General features: G+C 38.4%; 1 protein-coding gene across 2 annotated transcripts in view; it reads left to right on the top strand.

The window, feature by feature from the left end:
* The window catches only part of LOC133523954 (RING finger protein nhl-1), a 174,216-nt gene that overhangs the window by 34,400 nt on the left and 120,882 nt on the right, over nucleotides 1–18,934 (top strand). The window lies entirely within an intron of this gene.

Here is an 18,934-nt window from a genome sequence, read left to right as displayed (position 1 = left end):
CAATCTCAGAGATGTAGTAGACCTCCTTAAATTTTTGCCCTTCTGTTGTATTTTGCGCTCTATGTACCCATTTCGATTCAGCTGTTCTTTTGATATCATACCAACGCATTTTTGGTTTCCCTGCTGGACGCGACTCCCCCCAAGGTCTCATCTCTTTGCCATGCCATGAAGCGAACAGTCCAGGCCTAAACAGTTTTAGTTTATCTTTGATTTTACAAACAGAAATTTCATCCGATATAATAGTTAGCTGCAACTTCAATTGCAACGTTTTTGTTTTATTAATTAATATTTAGTTGTGTATCTGTCAAATGTTTCAGGACATTTATATTAAAATGTTCATATTTATCTTAGATGTAAATATTTATCAGTTCCTATTTCTATGGATAGAATTCATATTAACGTTTTAATTAAGATTATGTTTCCGTTTTTTTTTTTACCTTTTTATAAGATTGTAAGAGAAAATAAGGATAATTGTATGGTATCAAAACAAGTAGGTAGAACACGTTTTTAGTTTAAAAAAAAATGTAGTGAAAAATTATCAATTTACATACAAATTACAACAAAATATTCCATATACATACTTCCATTTTCATATTTAATTTCGCAATAAAACAGCGCGAACCTGCCTTAGGCTCCCCTCCCCTATCCAAATAAACTGAAATAATTATCGAAACTCATGTTATTTTACTTTTTTGTTGTTCATATTCGTGAATACTGATAGAAGCAAACGTTGTTACCATCAGTTTTCTGTTTACTACCGTATTCAGATGTAATACGCAATCCGTGACCTATTCTCCCTAGCGAGCACATATTGTGTTTGACTAGCTAATACAGGTTGCAGCGCCATTGTCTTCATTATTGTCTTTGTACTAATTCAGAGGCTGATTGCGCCCCCGTTATAATGCGGCTGCATGCTGTGATGAAAGTTACATGGGCCTTTGTGTTTCCGGTACCTAATAAGTTATATTACTATTTCTCATTCTGTCTATTATTGGAGAAAAAAAACACAATTTTGATGCGTTACATTGAAATCAATTGCAGTAGGTATCTTTTATTGAACATGCCAAAAACTCAATAGCCAAATCGGACATTCAGCTTTATGACGAAAGTGGAGGACAGTCAAGTAGTCCTCAATTTCCGCTCTGGAGATTAACATTTTTTTTTTAATAGCCTATTTTGTGTCCCGTTTGGCATGGATGTATAAATCAATAAAGCCGACAAAGTCGTAGAATACAATCTATTTTTTTTTAGGGTAGCTCCCTTACACGTAAAGTGGGGGTGATTTTTTTTTGCTTCAACCCTACAGTGTGGGATATCGTTTGAAAGGTCTTTCAAAACTATAGGGGTCTTCAACAAATATTTTTTGATTAAGTGGATATATTTGGATATAATCGCTCCGAAACAAAAAAAAATGTGTCCCCCCCCTCTAACTTTTGAACCAAAAAAATATGAAAATAATCGCGGAAGTAGCGCTTAAGAAAGACATCATATGAAAACTATAGCGGACATGATCAGTTTAGCTGTTTTTGAGTTATCGCAAAAAGTTTCCCCTTCATAGTAAAAAGACGTACTATCCACAGTTCATCCATTGGTTAATAATCTACTATACTTTAAGCTCCAGTTTAGCTTATTGTGTCGGAAGAGTAACTACGGAACCCTACTCTGAGCATGGCCCGATATGCTCTTGGCCGATTTATTATTTATGGAACGGGAACAAAAAATCAATATAATTCAAGAACCGCAAATAATACCTATTATCCTCGCAGATGGTTATACTACGAATCTTTTGTGATTTATTGGCATATTTCCGTAACTTTACCGACGACCGGTTTGGCCTAGTGGATAGTGACCCTGCCTACGTCTGATGGTCCCGGGTTCAAATCCTGGTAAGGGCATGTATTTGTGTGATGAGCATGGATATTTGTTCCTGAGTCATGGGTGTTTTCTATGTATTTAAGTATTTATAGATATTTATATACTATATATATCGTTGTCTAAGTACCCTCAACACAAGCCTTATTGAGCTTACTGTGGGACTTAGTCAATTTGTGTAATAATGTCCTATAATATTTATTTATTTATTTATTTACACTTTTGACATCTATCATTGCTTTGATTGCTTTATTTCAGTCTTAATGGTTCCGTCACACCATTAAAGTTTTTCAACTACGTCTTGTCTTCTAAGCGCGGAGTTCAAAGCGAAGCGCTCAAATAAAGCATTAGAGGCGAGAAAGACGAACGCGTTGATTGCGCCACTTTGTCAGGCTACGTGCGTCGATTTAGCAGGCCCTGTCTGGGAAAGCCTATTTTTTTATTTATGTTGCGCATTATAGGCTTGGTTATTAATATCATCATCATCACAGGCCTTTGCGTCTATTGCAGACGATTTAAGCATTGCTGTTTAGATAACGGGTTTGGTGACTGTGGAGGCCGATGCGTGAGCGGCACGACCTTCCATATTTTTGGCAGAGAAAACTCATGCCACCTGAGGTTCCAGTCCCAATTTGCTTTCTGCGACACCTTCTGCTATCTAACGTAGTAAACCAGGCTTGGTCGCATAGCTTTCTCCCCTCCACAACACGCTTGCGCTATCCATCACGGTCTTCAGCTAAAGTTTCCCGGGCATGGTGGTCGATTTCAAATGCTGACATGTCTCGCTTAACATAGTCTTTAAAGCGCAGCATCGGTCTTCCAACGTTCCTTTTAGCATACGCAACTGCACCAAGCAAGAGACGTCGAGGTATTCTAGAGGATTCCATCCGGTGCACATGCCCCAGCCACCGCAAGCGTCTCTGTTTGAGAAGAACGGCAAGACTGGGCAGCTGCGCTTTTTCGAGAAACCCTTTGATTTGTCACTTTGTCCTGCCAAGTTATGCCTAAAATGTGCGATGAAGTTTAAATAAGTACAAAGATATATCCTACCTAAGACAGATATGACCTATAAATGACATGGTTACTAAGTTTCAGTTTAAACTTGAAAATTGCGAAAAAAAAATTGGTTTTGAAACATGTTTGTAATTTATTTGGCCGAATTGTACTTTTTGAAAAGGAAGCAAAAAAAACCCGAGTGATCGAACACTCACACACACACACACACACTTTTTTTTCAGTGTAAACCTTAGCCTTTCCAAGCCTCGCTGCGTTAACGCACGTAGCCGGAACTAGAGGCACTAACGAGCAGGTGTGCGTCACAAAAACTCAAAAAGTCCGCTTTGAGCGTTACTCGCAAAGGGCGGTTAAAACTGACTGTTTCGGTTCCCTTTCTTGCCATCTTCTGTGGAACGATGTCTTACGGTCCGATTTGAACAATGCTTATAAGATGTCATAGCGATACGATACTGATCCGTCAGTGAAAAAAGTGATATTTTTTCAACGAAAAACCCGTAAAGACGAATCTGCTGTTCCTATACTTATGAGCGAAACCTACCAAATCCTATTTGGGTTTATGTCAAAATTGTCTTATTTTATTTACAAAAACGAATTTAAACTTCACATAAATGGCTATTTTTCAAACGCTTTTCAACGGAGATTGAAAACCTCGAAAAAAACAAAATTCTTTTTTAATTTGAGCGCTTCTCATGAAAATCTGTTTTGGACTGGCTTTTTTCTTTTTACTTGGTTTAGTTTTATTTTTCATGCCATCAAACTTAAGGACTCTCATGGTTGGCCTTTGGTTCAAAGGAAAATGGACGTTCGTATTTAATTTGTGGATTCAAACGTATGTTCCGCACTTTAATATATGCATTTTTTGAGCTACCATTTGATACGCTCTACCGAATAAAACAAATCGTATCTGTATAATATTTGGAGCGTGACTCGTATTCATATATTCGGACCCGAATATGTCCTTAAACTACGCCCAAAAGAGAGGTATGGGCATTGTGAATGTCATCTCGATTTGTGTGGTAGTGCACAGCATAACGGGTGTCATTCCAGATCTAGAGCAGAGCCCAACTGGGGATTACTTCCACCTTACAGAAAACAGCAGCCAAATAATACTAGACCCTACTCATAGCGTTGTGTTCCTGCCGGTGAGTAAGATTGCCAGAGCTCAACGAGGGTGCGGAGTGTTATTCTGCAAAGCGCATGTAACTCCTCTGGAGTTGCAGGCGTACAGACTACGGGGACGGCTTATCATCAGGGGGGCCGTATGCTTGTTTGCCTCCGACGTAGTATAAAAAATATTCCAGGATTTCAATAGTGATGATACTTCTATATAATTAATAATTAAATAAATTAGTTCTAAATAATTAAACTGAATTTGGGACGGGTGCCGCCGTGACCGATGCGTGGACTAAAGGTAGCCGTAAAGGCTGAAGAAGCAGATTCAAGTCGAGCTTCGATCATAAGATGGTTTGTTAGGTTAGCCTAACTTTTCTTAAAATATGCCATTTGATTCGGTTTTTATAATTTATATATAGTGTGACTGCTTAAGAGTCCGCAGCGAGCTCGATTCTCCATATGTCGCGAACGTATAGCGAACCGGCTAATATTTGCCAACGTCATGGAGTAGATGGCGCTAGTAGTCACGTTTAAGTTAAATAACCGCTTCTAGGTTATTGGGATTTTTTGGTTGAAGTTGAGAGGGTAGATGAGAACGACAGTATGAAAAAGGAGGTTGTGTGCGAACAAATCTACGGCGGAGTGATATTTGCTTTTAGATCAAGTCAGAGACGTTCTTATGGTGTTATTAGAATAATGATGTGTCTCTTGTAGATTGTGACCGACGTTATCAGTACTCAGAGTGAACAGTGATCCAGTGAGGCTAATATGAACTTAAGGTAAACTTTGTGTGAGGAAAGGGGTCGTTATAAGGGGAGGTTTGGAGGCGACTATTAAGCTCAAGAAACCAGGTGGATAATCATGTGAAACTCATGTTACATGTAGGTAATAAAGTCGGATACCTGCACAACTCATATCGTCATCTCACTAACGTCCAGGCCTCGTATGGGTATGTAGTATATTTAGATATCGCTTTCCAGTATCCGTAAAAGCTCATTCGATAGGTTAATAAGTATGGTGAGCTTGACGACACCATACAAACGTAGTTACATTCTCATTTTAAAATGACTAGCTAAAACTTTGTACTTACTATATCAATCAATCAATCAATAAGAATTTATTTCGAACAATGTCCATATTGTGTTAGTAACATACAAATACTTAAATCTAGGGTTAGTATGACAAGATATTACTACAAATTCCTACATAAAGGGGCATGTAGCTGCACCCAGTGCTTCAGCCACGGTGAGTCCCACCGGTCGGCCAACGTGCACATACTATTGGATACGATACGGTACTAGTGTATAGGATACGGTATATCTATGTCTGTAATTAGTTAATGTAGCTTTAGTTACCATAGTTAAAAAATACAGAAAATTTAAGGTTTTCATCTATTTCGTTTGTCTTATAAACCGGAGCTATATATATATTACAGATATATATATACCTACCTCATATCACTGTATGTGCAAAGTTTCATTACAACCCAACATATAGTTTCAAAATCAGAACGAAACTCCGTTTTCATGGGAAGGTTAAAAATCGGCCGAGCTTGCTGCGGACTTTTAATTTTTACTTAATTTTTTTTTTATTCCTTAGTTGTTAGCTTATATAATCCGCATTTTGCTTACATTATTTCAACAACAAATTATTTTCATTTTATTTCAGGTAAGATCTGCCAGCCTACGTACGTCAATATTTGAACGATCAAATTTGTAAGTCTGTTTTTCTGTACAAATTCAAGTCAAAGTAAGAATTAAAACCAGTACCCCTAGTGTAAATAAATTCGATTTCCAAACGTGACGTACGCGTTTGCGTTTGGTCTCATTTTGTATTGGATTTCGAAAGAGCGCGCCAAGCGGGACGTTTTGGAACCTCAAAATCCTATACAAAATGAGACTTAACGCAAACGCGTTCGTCACGTTATGATGTCGATCAAAGTTATACTAGGGGTACAGAACACTTTACTGCGTCGTCAAAATGATATTTATATTTTAAGATTTTTATTATTGTTTCTATGTTAGTCTGTAAGGTATATATGGGCCATAGTTGCCTGAAAACAAATGATATTTAATTTAATTTATTAAATATGAATCTCGTTCCCTGTAAATCAATAGTAAGTTTGCAATGACAAAGTTCCATCGGCATCTGTCAGTCAAGATAAGTATCGTATTAACTGATGGGATTTCGGGACTATTTACCATAATTTTCATCAAGTACAATCAGCCGTAAAAAATATATTAATTTTGGAATAATGTTTAGACAAAATCTGCGATTTGCAATGTTAGATTTGATTCACTGAATCGTATTTAATTGGACATTGAATGAATATTAAAGTCAGCAAAATTAAATAAAGCGAATAATGATTAACGCTTTCGTTAAAAATACCTTAATTGTATAACAAAATACTTTGGCAATCAGTTAAAATAAAGGTATCTATAAACTAAAAATAAATAAATAATAATATATAAATATTATAGGACATTATTACACAAATTGACTAAGTCCCACAGTAAGCTCAATAAGGCTTGTGTTGAGGGTACTTAGACAACGATATATATCATATATAAATATTTATAAATACTTAAATACATAGAAACCACCATGACTCAGGAACAAATATCCATGCTCATCACACGAAAACATGCCCCTACCAGGATTTGAACCCGGGACCATCCTCATCATATAAAAGGTAAAATTCTAAAAGCTTCGTAGGCAGGGTCACTACCCACTAGGCCAGATCGGTCGTCTAAGGCTTAATAAGGCTTGTGTTGTGGGTATTTAGACAACGATATATACAATATATAAATACTTAAATATATATAAAACACCCATAACTCAGTAACAAATATCCGTGCTCATCACAAAAATAAATGCCCTTACCAGGATTTGAACCCGGAACCAACGGCTTCATAGGCAAGGTCACCCACTAGGCCAGACTGGTCGTCAAAAACAAACCAAAATAAAATTTCAAAATGTTTTAATACCAGAATGGCTCTTCCAGAAAAAATGAACCCGTCTGTGGAAAACTGCCAATGATTACCATTTCATAAGAGATTTAGGCACCGAAATGTATTGCGTTCGATCCTAAAACATACTTTCGTAGATTTATGATCGCCCATGTTTGCAATGTTTTATGTGAAGTGTTGTAGTTATTTCTAATGTAGCTGGTTTTTCTTATACTATGTCGGTGGCAAACAAGCATACGGCCCGCCTGATGGTAAGCAGTCTCCGTAGCGTATGTACGCCTGCAATTCCGGAGGAGCTACACGCGCGTTACTGGGGGCCTACCGCGAACCACGTTCGACGTGTTACCTCTCTGTCGCGCTTGTAAATTCGTACGTAAGTGTGACAGGGAGGCAACACGTCGAACGTGGTTCGCGGTAGGCCCTCTGACCCTAACACTCCGCACCCTCGTTAAGCTCTGGCAACCTTACTCACCGACAGGAACACAACACAGTAGGGTTTAGTGTTATTTGGCTGCGGTTTTCTGTCAAAGCGACATGACTTTCCTCTCTTTCCGACGTAGTTGAAGGACGTGCCTGGGTCCTATAAGAAATAAAACTTATTAGATCCGGATTTATTATTGAAATCAACATGATATGCAGCGAGCTGCAAAATTGTATGAACACATTAAAAATGAATCCATTCATAAAGCGGCCATGCAGTTTTGAGGTTGGGTGTACATTCAGCATCAAAAGTAGCGGATCAGACAATGCCTCAAAAGTATCTGCCATTCTGTATGTACCGTACTTACTTATTAATTAACTAGGCAATAAGCTAACCCATCTTTATTTAAGGGAGTTCCCTCTGCCAACAAACTGTCTTACAGTTTGGCAGAAGAAAACAAAATTGTAAAATCAGGGTTTTTTTTACCAGAATAAATGTTTTTTTTTTTTTTTTTTTCTGGAAGAGCGTAACAAAACGAGATGAAAACTGATAATGGATTTGTTATCAACTTATTATGATTATGCTACCTTATACCTTATTTTTCGCATTATCTTAGTACATTTGTGTCGAATAGTCGGTTTTAACTGTTTAAATTTCATCAGCTCGTTAGCATAGACACGTAATTTTAGATAGCCCCACAGAAATAAGTCAAGAGCTGCAAAATTTGGGGAATTTGGGTGGCAATCACTGTCACTTTTTTTCAAAATTAATCGAGCAAACAATGTGTTTTAAACAACAGAAACATTTGAGATAAAATTGCTTGCTGCTAGTGGTAGAAATTTGGCAGAAATTATCTTCCGTATACAATTGCCAATCCTAAATAATAATATTTATATTTATATTTAGTTTTAACATGTGGATTTTCTCATGTAAGTGAATTATGTAATTCTTTATGAGAATAAAGTTCTTTAAACCTCACTTAGAAAAATAAAAAGCTATACGAAAAAATATGGATGCGGGTTTAATTTTTTTTTGAAAGTGTTTTAATTAGGAGTCCGCTTTCGAATGTATGGACCTTCGCTTTAGAATTCTGAACTACTCGCTTGTCATTACTGGAAATAACGCGTCTGACTGTACACATCAATATTCAGGCGTCGTACCCCTTTCAAACGAATCAATTGCCTCATTGTTACGATTTCTAGTCTATAGGCAGTTGTGACATGTCATGTTTTGTTTGTTATGTCATGTATATGTATACATATTTATAGGTACAATACAGTAGCGAAGTCTCCTCATTTCACTTTTTCATTCGGCTTTTCTACAACTTGGAAAGAATCATTTTCGGATTCCCTACTAAAAAATATATATATTATGAAGGTAAGGCAACGCGCATGTAACTCCTCTGGAGTTGCAGGCGTAAATAGGCTACGGAGACTACTTACCATCAGGCGGGCCGTATGCTTGTTTGCCACCAACGTAGTATAAAAAGGTATAAGTCCACCTTTCTGGGTTTAATTAACTCTGTAATTGTGTTTCTCGTGTTTCTTTTTTATTTACTCCAATATTCATATATATTGTACATATAAAGCACTACCCTAATCATACAATGATGCCCTTCCAACATTCTCATTGAGTTTCATAAAGTAAAACAAAAAGTTTCTTATTTATATGGTATTAGGACTAAACAATACACGTGCATCACAAACTTTTTTTTTTTTTTTTTTTTTTTTTATAACGATAGGCAAGCGTTTGACCACGATCTCACCTGATGGTAAGTGATGATGCGGTCTACGGTGGAGCACGCTTACCTATGAGATACCTATTTACCCTAGCCTTGAAGAGACCCAGATTGTACTCATGCGGAAACACAGACTCGGGCAGGGCATTCCACTCCTGTTTATTACAAATCGTAAATTGAAATAAATGTCATCGGAAGACCCCATCAGTTTGTATACGGCCTCCGCAACTGGCGGAAGGGGTCACTTTTTCTTTAGTACATAACATCTATTTCAGTTTATAAAAATACACTTAATTAAAATTTCCAATTCTCAACATGATGAATACAATTCTTGAGATACAGTTCAGACTGGCATACTAAAGCTTTGGTTTCCTAGGATAGCGGTGCCGTCCTATAGCGGCCGTACTCACACCGGTGAATGACGTCACTAAAACGTTGGCTACGTAAACAAAATGGCGGGGTATCCTAGAGGGCGATGATTAAACATAAACATAATTTATTTAAAAAACACGCATTCATATAAAACAAATACTTACAAAGTGCCTGAACTAGGTTCCCTGTATTTCAGGCGATAAATATTGTAAACGTAGTTCATAAAAAAATAATTTTCCCTTACAAAAAACAATGTAATGTAACATCTTAATACTATAATTAATCGAATAATTATCATATTGAAGGAAGATTCTTTTTGCGTCCGTAATATTACGGCTGCCACATGAATGTATTGCTATCCCAGAAAACCAGGGCTTAACTGAGGCTTAGTAATATTTAGTTTAGGTATATAGTTAGCATCAAAGTAGTGGATCAGACTATGCGCCAAAATTATCTACCATTCTCCAATAAGTGATATGTAGAACAATCACAAATAAATAACTGTTTTGGATCAGTGATCCAAAGTGAATCTTGGCCTCCGAAACGCTAGCGTTCCACCTATCTCGATGCGATAGACCGTAGCAAATTCTTTTGAACGCAAACGGTACAAAGGACCCCGCAGCAAATATAAGAAAAAAATGGTTTCAGTGAAATCTCATAAAATTTTAGTATGATGCAGATTTAAGTCTACTGATTATTTTTATAAGCGCACAAATCTGTCAGAGATATACTACAAGAAATTGTTATTTCATACAAAATATATGTTATATATTACGAGGGCGGACAGGTCTTACGTTAGGATCTTCTTCGTCAGTCCAGCGGTATCTGGGACTTCAAGATGATCCGCCCAGGTCCGGTCTGGGGCTGGACGTTATTATAAGCACATGGACTAAATTAAGAAAAAAAAATACAAATAACATGATTGGCAGCAAGAAATCCTTGCTTTGTCTGTAATAATCTGTCAGTATGTGTCATTACTGTCAATTCAATGTATCGATTTTAGGAAACACTTCATAAAAAAAGAAAAATATTAACTTGAATATTTCTGAAACAATGCTTATGCGAGATTTGTGCTGTCATAAAAAAATTATCACGAGACTTACTACATTATAGTAAAATTTCGTGAGATTTGGCTAAAACCACTTTTTCCTTATGTTTGCTGCGGGTTTTTTATCTTTATTTAATAAATAGGGGTGCTTTTATATCGCTAAGAATGTGCAAGTGCCATAAATTTACCCTACTCATAGTATTGTGTTCCTGCCGGTGAGTAAGGTTGCCAGAGCTCAACGAGGGGTGGGAGGGGGTTAGGGCCGGCAACGCGCATGTATCTCTTCTGGAGTTGCAGGCGTATGTACGCCTATGTAGGCTACGGATACTGCTTACCATCAGGTGGGCCGTATGCTTGTTTGCCACCGACGTAGTATAAAAAAAAATCAAGTATTCTTATTTTAAAAATAAACTGTCCAGTATTATCATCTTCATAATCCGATTATGACGTCAGAAGAATCCCCCATGCTTCGCCAAATTTGTTTTCCTTGTAGGCAAATTGTATGGAATTTCTCCATTCACTCTCGAAGGTTCCATGGGATAATATAATAATCCTATCCGTTGCTGACTGAGCTTTGTATGAAATCTGGGACGGAAAATAATATCAGGGGTGTTGGGTTGGTCGATAAATGTCGCACGGATTTTGATGCGTGAGTTGACGGGTTTGAAATGGCTATTTATATTTTATACATGCATATTGATTATATGTATAAGTCAATCCCAAAAATTAAAGTCAACCGTAAAAGTAATCGTGTTGTTAGTTATAGTTATAGATCAATAGATATAGTTCTGTTTTGATTTCATGCTATTAAGTTTTGCGGGTTACTAACTAAAATATGGATCGTAAGCCGGTCTGAAATAAAGCATTATTTTAAAGCAGTAGAATTGTCATTGCTAAAATAAAATAAATAAAATAAGCCTTTATTGCTGTTCTGCAGTGATATCAATATTAGGATTTTCTTTTCCGACAATGGGGTTTTGTAACAACAGCTTGTATTTCCACAAATGCCTCTTAAGATTTCTACTTCTCCCTATTTTTTGACCGTCTCATCCATCCTGGGCGGGCTACTTTTCTGAGGTCATCTTTCCAGTGTTCCATTGGCCACCCTGATCCATTTACAACCTATTGTAGTCATTCCTACAATTAAATAAATAAATAAATATTATAGGACATTATTATACAAATTAAGAAAAACTGCTGTTGGCCTAGCGTGCGACTTTCAATCCGGAGGTCGGCGGTTCAAACCCCGGCTCGTACCAATGAGTTTTTTAGGAACTTATGTACGAAATATCATTGATATTTACCAGTCGCTTTTTGGTAAATGAAAACATCGTGAAGAAACCGGACTAATCCCAATAAGGCCAAGTTTACCCCGTGGGTTGGAAGGTCAGATGGCAGTCGCTTTCATAAAAACTAGTGTCTACGCCAATTCTGGGGATTAATTGTCAAGCGGACCCCAGGCTCCCATGAACCGTGGCAAAAATTGCACAATTTAATTAAGCCCCAGAGTAAGCTCAAGGGCTCAAGAAGGCTTGTGTTGAGGGTACTCAGAGAACGATATATATGTAATATATAAATACAAACTTAAATATATAGAAAACATCCAAGCCTCAGCTATAAATATCCGTGCTCATCACATAAATAATTGTCCTTACTGGGATTTGAACCCAAAACCATCGGCTTCATTAGTCAGGGTCACTACCCACTAGGCCAGAACGGTCGTCAACTACTACTATTTAATATAATAAATGCGAATGCAACTCTGTACATCTGTCTGTCTATTACCTCTTTACGCTTAAACCGCAGACCTAATTTGATAATTTAAGTATGGAGTAGGAAATGTAAACCGGTTTTTCTTTGTATGGAATTTAGGTTTATAACCGGTTGTTAACCGGTATTCACATACGATTAAAAACCGGTTTACAATCCTTAGTATGGATATAGTTTGAGGCCCGGGGAAGGACATAGACTAGTTATTAACAATCACATTTTTTTTCTTTCTATGCAAATGACTTCGTAGGCTGGGTTTTTCATACCAACTTAATCCCATTTTACTCCCTGGATAATATATGGAACAAATCACATTTCTGAAATAGATGAGCGCTCCAATGAATCCTGAACTTAGGTGTACTTTTTTATACTAATGCATAGGGTTTGCACGACGGATTTGAAATGTTTGGGAAGATCCGGGTATCTGGATCCAGATCCGGATACATTCATAGATTTCGGATCCAGATTGCAAACCTTACTAATCCATTTGGACATGACATAAAAGCTAAATACACTTTAAGCAATTATTCGAGACTTCCGCTTTGAACAGTTTAAACATTTGATCAGCTTCAAGAAAAGAGCGTACTTAAGGCTGAAATGGGCTGCCCATGGGCTGCGGTGATTGCTTACTATAAGGAAATCTATCTTCTCGTTTGCCTCCTGTATCATAAAAAAAAAGTTTAAAACACTTACGTTCTCTTAACCTATAATCAAAAGACACTTAACGGCCATCCTTATCCACCTCATTAAACATAAAAGAGATAGATGTAACGATTAAAATCGGAACTCGTCAAAAACAGTCGTCAAAGAGGAAAACTTTTCTTTGTTATACAAAATTAGTGTCCCAGAGATTTCGAGAAAGTTCTTATTGGCGAAGTTTCAGGAACAAATTCGTTTAATTTGCCCTCTGTTTATATCATTATAAGTATTATTCAATGGAACTGGCCATTCTTGAACTCTATAACAAGTGTATAAGTTTTATACGTTTGTTGTATTGTATGGAGCTCGGAGTGTGGCATACCCTGCGACCCGTACCGCATCTCTGTCCGTCCGAAAGCGCGTGAGTGCGTGCGTGCGTCCGTGCGTATAAAAAACAATAAAAATACATATAAACACACTGTAAAAACCTGACCCAGGGTGCCGCCAGCAACGGGCAAGGCCCAAGCTGCCGGTGGTCAAGGCCGCAGTGAGAGGAACCGCCGGACTTTCCGCGCTGTGCCCAAGATCACCGCCTTCTGCATCTGACCCTTGATCCAACCGCCTAATGAGAGTCTCTCAAGGTGTTGGTCGAGATTTTTCACTATAAAACCCGTTCGCTGAAAAGACTATCGGGACAAAATGATCATCGAATCAACATCCTACATGGCGGTTATCTCGTGAGCCAAGTCCAGGTACTTAAAGTACCAAAAGTAGATTATTATTTGTATCTCCTTGGATTTCACGGGCCTATAAATCCCGGTCTTTTGATAGGCTTGCGTGGGGATATAGATCCAACTCACGACTTATGCAAATTTTCACTTCCACCCCTGGAGCATTTAGCTCTAACGACTCCTCTCTGGACGGCCAATGAAGGCAAGCCAGAGCTGAGAGTCCTCTTGGGGTCCACTCCGACCGACGAAGACACGCCGGAGACGGAGACCCTGACCGACTCTCGGGAGTACTCGGGTCCGTGGGGTCGTTACTCCCCAGCAGCTCGCCACAAGCTGATTATTATTATTAAGATAGCTAAATGACTAAAATCGAATATCGATCAAAGACTCACTCTCTACCCTTTAGTTTTTGAGTTCTAACTAAATAGGTACATGATAATGTTTGAAGTATACAAATAAACAACTTCATTTGGAATAAGTAATTCCTACAGAATTAACTATCAATTCACAAATCTCAAGTCTTTGAACGCTCAAAACAGAATTATATTAATAATACGGAATTGTGAATGTAATTATTTGGCTGGGTGTCGTCGAATTTGAGACAGCCCTGCGATATCGGACTGCGTTCATTAAATGCCAAGTTTTGCACGCTGAGGAATAAGCTAGGGTTGACAATGAATAATTTAAAAACATTTTTAGATCTGTTTATTAAACTTTATGGTGAAATGTTTAAAACATCCTGGGTCTCCACTTGTAATGACGGAGAATCTCTCTCACCCTCAGGGTGTTAGAACCTATTAAATACATCAAAACGAGTTACTCGGATATTTTAAGCCTTAGATTGCTGGACATATTTCGTTCCATAACGAGAAGCTTTCTTTAACACGGACACTTCTATCGTCCTGTAGCTGACCACGTTGAGCAACGTTTGACGGACAATACATGAATGACCCGTTTTAATATATTAACCTTTTGACCGCCAAAGACGTCATATGACGCGCGCGGCTACAGCCCAATATCAACCTCCATGCTACCGACAAGGTTCACGATTACGCGCCGCCTACGATACGCGTCTTATTCAAAGGGTTAAATATGTCTGTGTCTCACTGATGATGATGTCGCTGGAATAGAGGCCTACCTAATGAGACGACAGCTACGATGGTGCGGTCACGTCTCCCGCATGTCCCAAGACCGAGTCGCGAAACGCATCTTCTACTGCGAACTGCAAGATGGAAAGCGCAAACAAGGCGGCCAATTCTTGCGGTTCAAAGATGTGTTGAAACGGCATATGAAGAGAGCTTATATAAAGCCAACGAAGTGGGAGAGTCTAGCCAGTGACCGTCCACGTTGGAGGCATATTGTGCAGACTCAGGTGCGTCAGTTTGAAGCCAGGCGGCTCACAGAACTCGACGCTAAGCGCGACGAGCTGAAGGCCAGACCACCTGCGGCCATACTTTACAATTATGTCGGAGGGGTGCTGACTTGCAACGAGTGTGGTCGTACATTTGCTGCAAAAATTGGCTATATCAGTCACCTGAGAGCGCACCAGCGACGCTCTCAGCGGTAGAACGCAGTCGCTGTGGTCGAAAACGGCTAGGAGAGATGATGATGAATTCTTTTATCTAATTAGATTTTCGACGTCAACGAGAGCAATAAACGGATGTCCGTTGGGACAGAAAGGTCCTTCAGTCCGGAAAACGCAGCGGGCCAAGGGCTTTAACTTTAGGGACGAAGGTAGCTCACGGCCGACCCTTTCTTAAGATTTGTTTTGGCCAAGCTTTTCGTCACCAGCGTATTCCAGCTAACAACGACCGGTCTGGCCTAGTGAGTAGTGACCCTGCCTATGAAGCTGATGGTCCTGGGTTCAAATCCTGGTAAGAGCATATATTTGTGTGATGAACACGGATATTTGTTTCTGAGTCATGGGTGTTTATATGTATTTAAGTATTTATAATTATAATATATTATATATATCGTTGTCTAGGTACCTACAACACAAGCCTTATTGAGCTTACTGTGGGGCTTAGTCAATTTGTGTTATTACACAATTGGACATTATTATGTCCTCTAATATTTATTTATTTATTATTTAATATGATTTTAATAATTGTGTTTGTTAGAAAGGGACAAAACTTAGTAAAGGTTTACCTGTCGATATGTTGTACTAAAGAAATAGTTATTTGTTTTACAAGGGGCAAATTGTTGTTTAACCGCTCGTGCTAATATTGGTACCCGAGCAAGCGAAAGATTCCAAAATTGAACCACGAGCATAGCGAGTGGTTTGAGAAGTGAAATCTTGAGCGTTGTGATGGTTTCAAGGCACGAGGGTTACACAAACTTTGCCTGCGATTGACACTAAATTTTCCACCACACCGACACACACGAGGAAAATACTAACTACGAAATACCAAAAAAATCTAACCATATCAAATCCAAATGACCGTAATAAAAAAAATATCATTCAAAATTAACATTTAAAAGTAAATTCTACCAGCTAACGTATAAGGAAATAACTCAAAATTTGCATCTGATTATTTTGCTCCACATGTGGACAGTTCTCATTCATTTTTGAACAATCAATCAAGATGGCAGTTGATGTGGTGAAAAATATAAGTATTAATAAATAAATAATAAATAAATAAATATTTTAAGACATTACACAAATTGACCAAGTCCCATAATTAGCTCAATAAGGCTGGTGTTGAGGGTACTTAGACAACGATATATATAATATATAAATATGTATAACTACTTAAATACATAGAAAACACCCATGACTCAGGAACAAATATCCATGCTCATCACACAAAAAATGCCCTTACCAGGATTTGAACCCGGGACCATCGGCATCATAGGCTGGGTCAATACCCACTAGGCCAGACAGGTCGTCGACTATATTATTAAATTTAACCGTCCACTAAACTCCGTTGGACATCCCTGATCACAATTTATTTACAATTTTCTTCATGAAATACTCCGAAGCTCTCGGGAATTTATTACGGGACTTTCCGAAGTAATTCAGGATTTTCCGGCGAAGATACGAGTACCTTGGATTAGGTTTCTTTGGTGTTTAGCCGTTTTACACCTCTTGTTTTTAGGGCACGTACACAATATTTTACGATTCACGCAAAAAGTTAGGCAACGCAAAAATTTCTGGATATAACTTTTAGTTATGAAGCGAAAGATGCCCAAATTGTTTTAAATTCAAAAATGTGGTTTGGGACTCGTTTTAAGATTTTTTTTAATGATATAGGAGGCCAACTAGTAGATAAATCGCCTCACAGTAAGCGATGACTGTCGCCCATAGACACCCGCAATACCAGAGGGGTTGTAAGTGCGTTACTGACTTTAAGATGGGATTTTTCTCTTTTCTTGAAGGTTTGAAGGTCGTATCGGTCCGGAAATACCGTAGGCGACATTTTATTCCAGAGTTTAGCTGTGTGAGGCAGGAAGTTTCTGGAGAAAAGCACAGTTGAGGACTGCCAACCATCTAAGTGCTGAAGATGGAAACGTCGCGTAGGGCGATGGCGGAAAGAAGCGGCGGATTAATCTGCATAATTTTTCAAAGCACTGCCTTGATACATACGATAGAAAATGCAGAGCGAAACTAACATCTCTACGCACCGCCAAGGAGTCAAGCTGATCTGAATTACGCTGGCAGGCAACAATTCGAGGTGCATATTTTATATCACCAACGGTGTGTCTGTAAGATACAGAACTTGACTTACTATTAGTACAGTAATGGAACTGGAAGATCTAGTTGTACTGATTATCTTTGTGTAACCCAAGGAACGAGGGCTCCAAGTAGCGTTGCGAAAAAAGTGGAAGGTTCTCGTCACCAAAACCCTCACTTTCACAATTATTCAAACTTCGTGCTGTAAGACTAGCGGTCATGTCACAAGAAAACAATATGGGTCGTACATATTTTGTTGTATACTTAACTTGCTCACGTCTTTCAAACATCGCAAGGTAAAAATAATCAAAAGTTAGTGTTTACGTTATTATATAGCCGTTCAGGCAGTAGCTTAAATAAGAAAAACGTGACATATGTATACCCGGGTCATTAACTTTTATTGTATTTATTTTATTCACGCGTTATTTATTTATGACCAAAAGAAAACCATCAAAATAATCCCGTGACTATTAAAATATCCGAAATGCAGGCTTCATCAGGTGATTCAGGTGCAAGGTGATGCAAATGCAAATGCAACATGCTTTGCCTTAAACAAACCAATGAGTATTATCCGCAACAAGCTTTTTAATAATAACTTAAGCTAAGTAGAATATCCGTCCCGAATTATGCCTGGTTCGAATACTTCGAATGCCCCCATCACACTGGCAGCGTTACTGCGCTGAACGACCTGTGAGATCTGTTGGACCAGGTACGATCCGGACCGAAGGTCGCATCCCCTGTCTCACAGCCGAGCTGCCGACCTTAATCCCTCGCAAATTCCTTAGACTCCATCTCCAACGCCCAACGCCCGACGCGCCTTTTATTGTATTGTTTACAGTAGTCACCTTTTTTTGAAATTTGTTTGAACCAATGTAGATTTTTACTAAAAACCCCTAGTTTAAAACAACTGACATCGCTCTCAAACCTTTGTATAAACTTGCAAACGAAAGACGGCCTGACTCCCATTCAGAAAAACGAAATCTCGAAAACAATAGTTCATGCCATTCTGTTTAAGAAATACTGTCCCTTTCAATGTACCTACACAAAAACCTAGTCTTAAAATTGCAAAAACTCAAGTTCACTGTTCAATCTAAAAACGTCATAAGTTACTAAGATGTTTATGTTAGATGAGACTTTTCGGAGATCAGTATGGGAATCTTTACTACCGAAAGCCAATTCGACGTAACTGCCAAGGGACAAAAGTGCTGTCATAAAAATACCATTGACCTGCTTCCCTTATCTGGGTACCTTAAACGTCTCTGAGTTTACAATGTAGCTTTCTGATACAAAGTAATTTTTGTAATTGGATCAATGTCGACGTAACTATTGATGGGGTCTAAGTAGTTTTGGCCAGGATGGGACACTCCGACAACACTGATTGTCGAATGAGTGATGAAGAGGAAGCGACAGTCTGACGAGGGCGTGACATATAGCTGTGTCAGCAGACAACGAATGAAGGACTTTGGAGCAGGCTATCTGGAACCGAAGGAATTCAAAAGGCTATGCATAAGCTCCATCATCCAGCACATGGAGATGGTAAAAAAGGCTCTTGAGTAGCATATGGATCTTTC

The sequence above is a fragment of the Cydia pomonella genome, chromosome 13 (genome assembly GCF_033807575.1).
Source record: "Cydia pomonella isolate Wapato2018A chromosome 13, ilCydPomo1, whole genome shotgun sequence".
Taxonomy (NCBI): Eukaryota; Metazoa; Arthropoda; class Insecta; order Lepidoptera; family Tortricidae; genus Cydia; species Cydia pomonella.
This window is presented reverse-complemented; position numbering and strand designations above follow the sequence as displayed.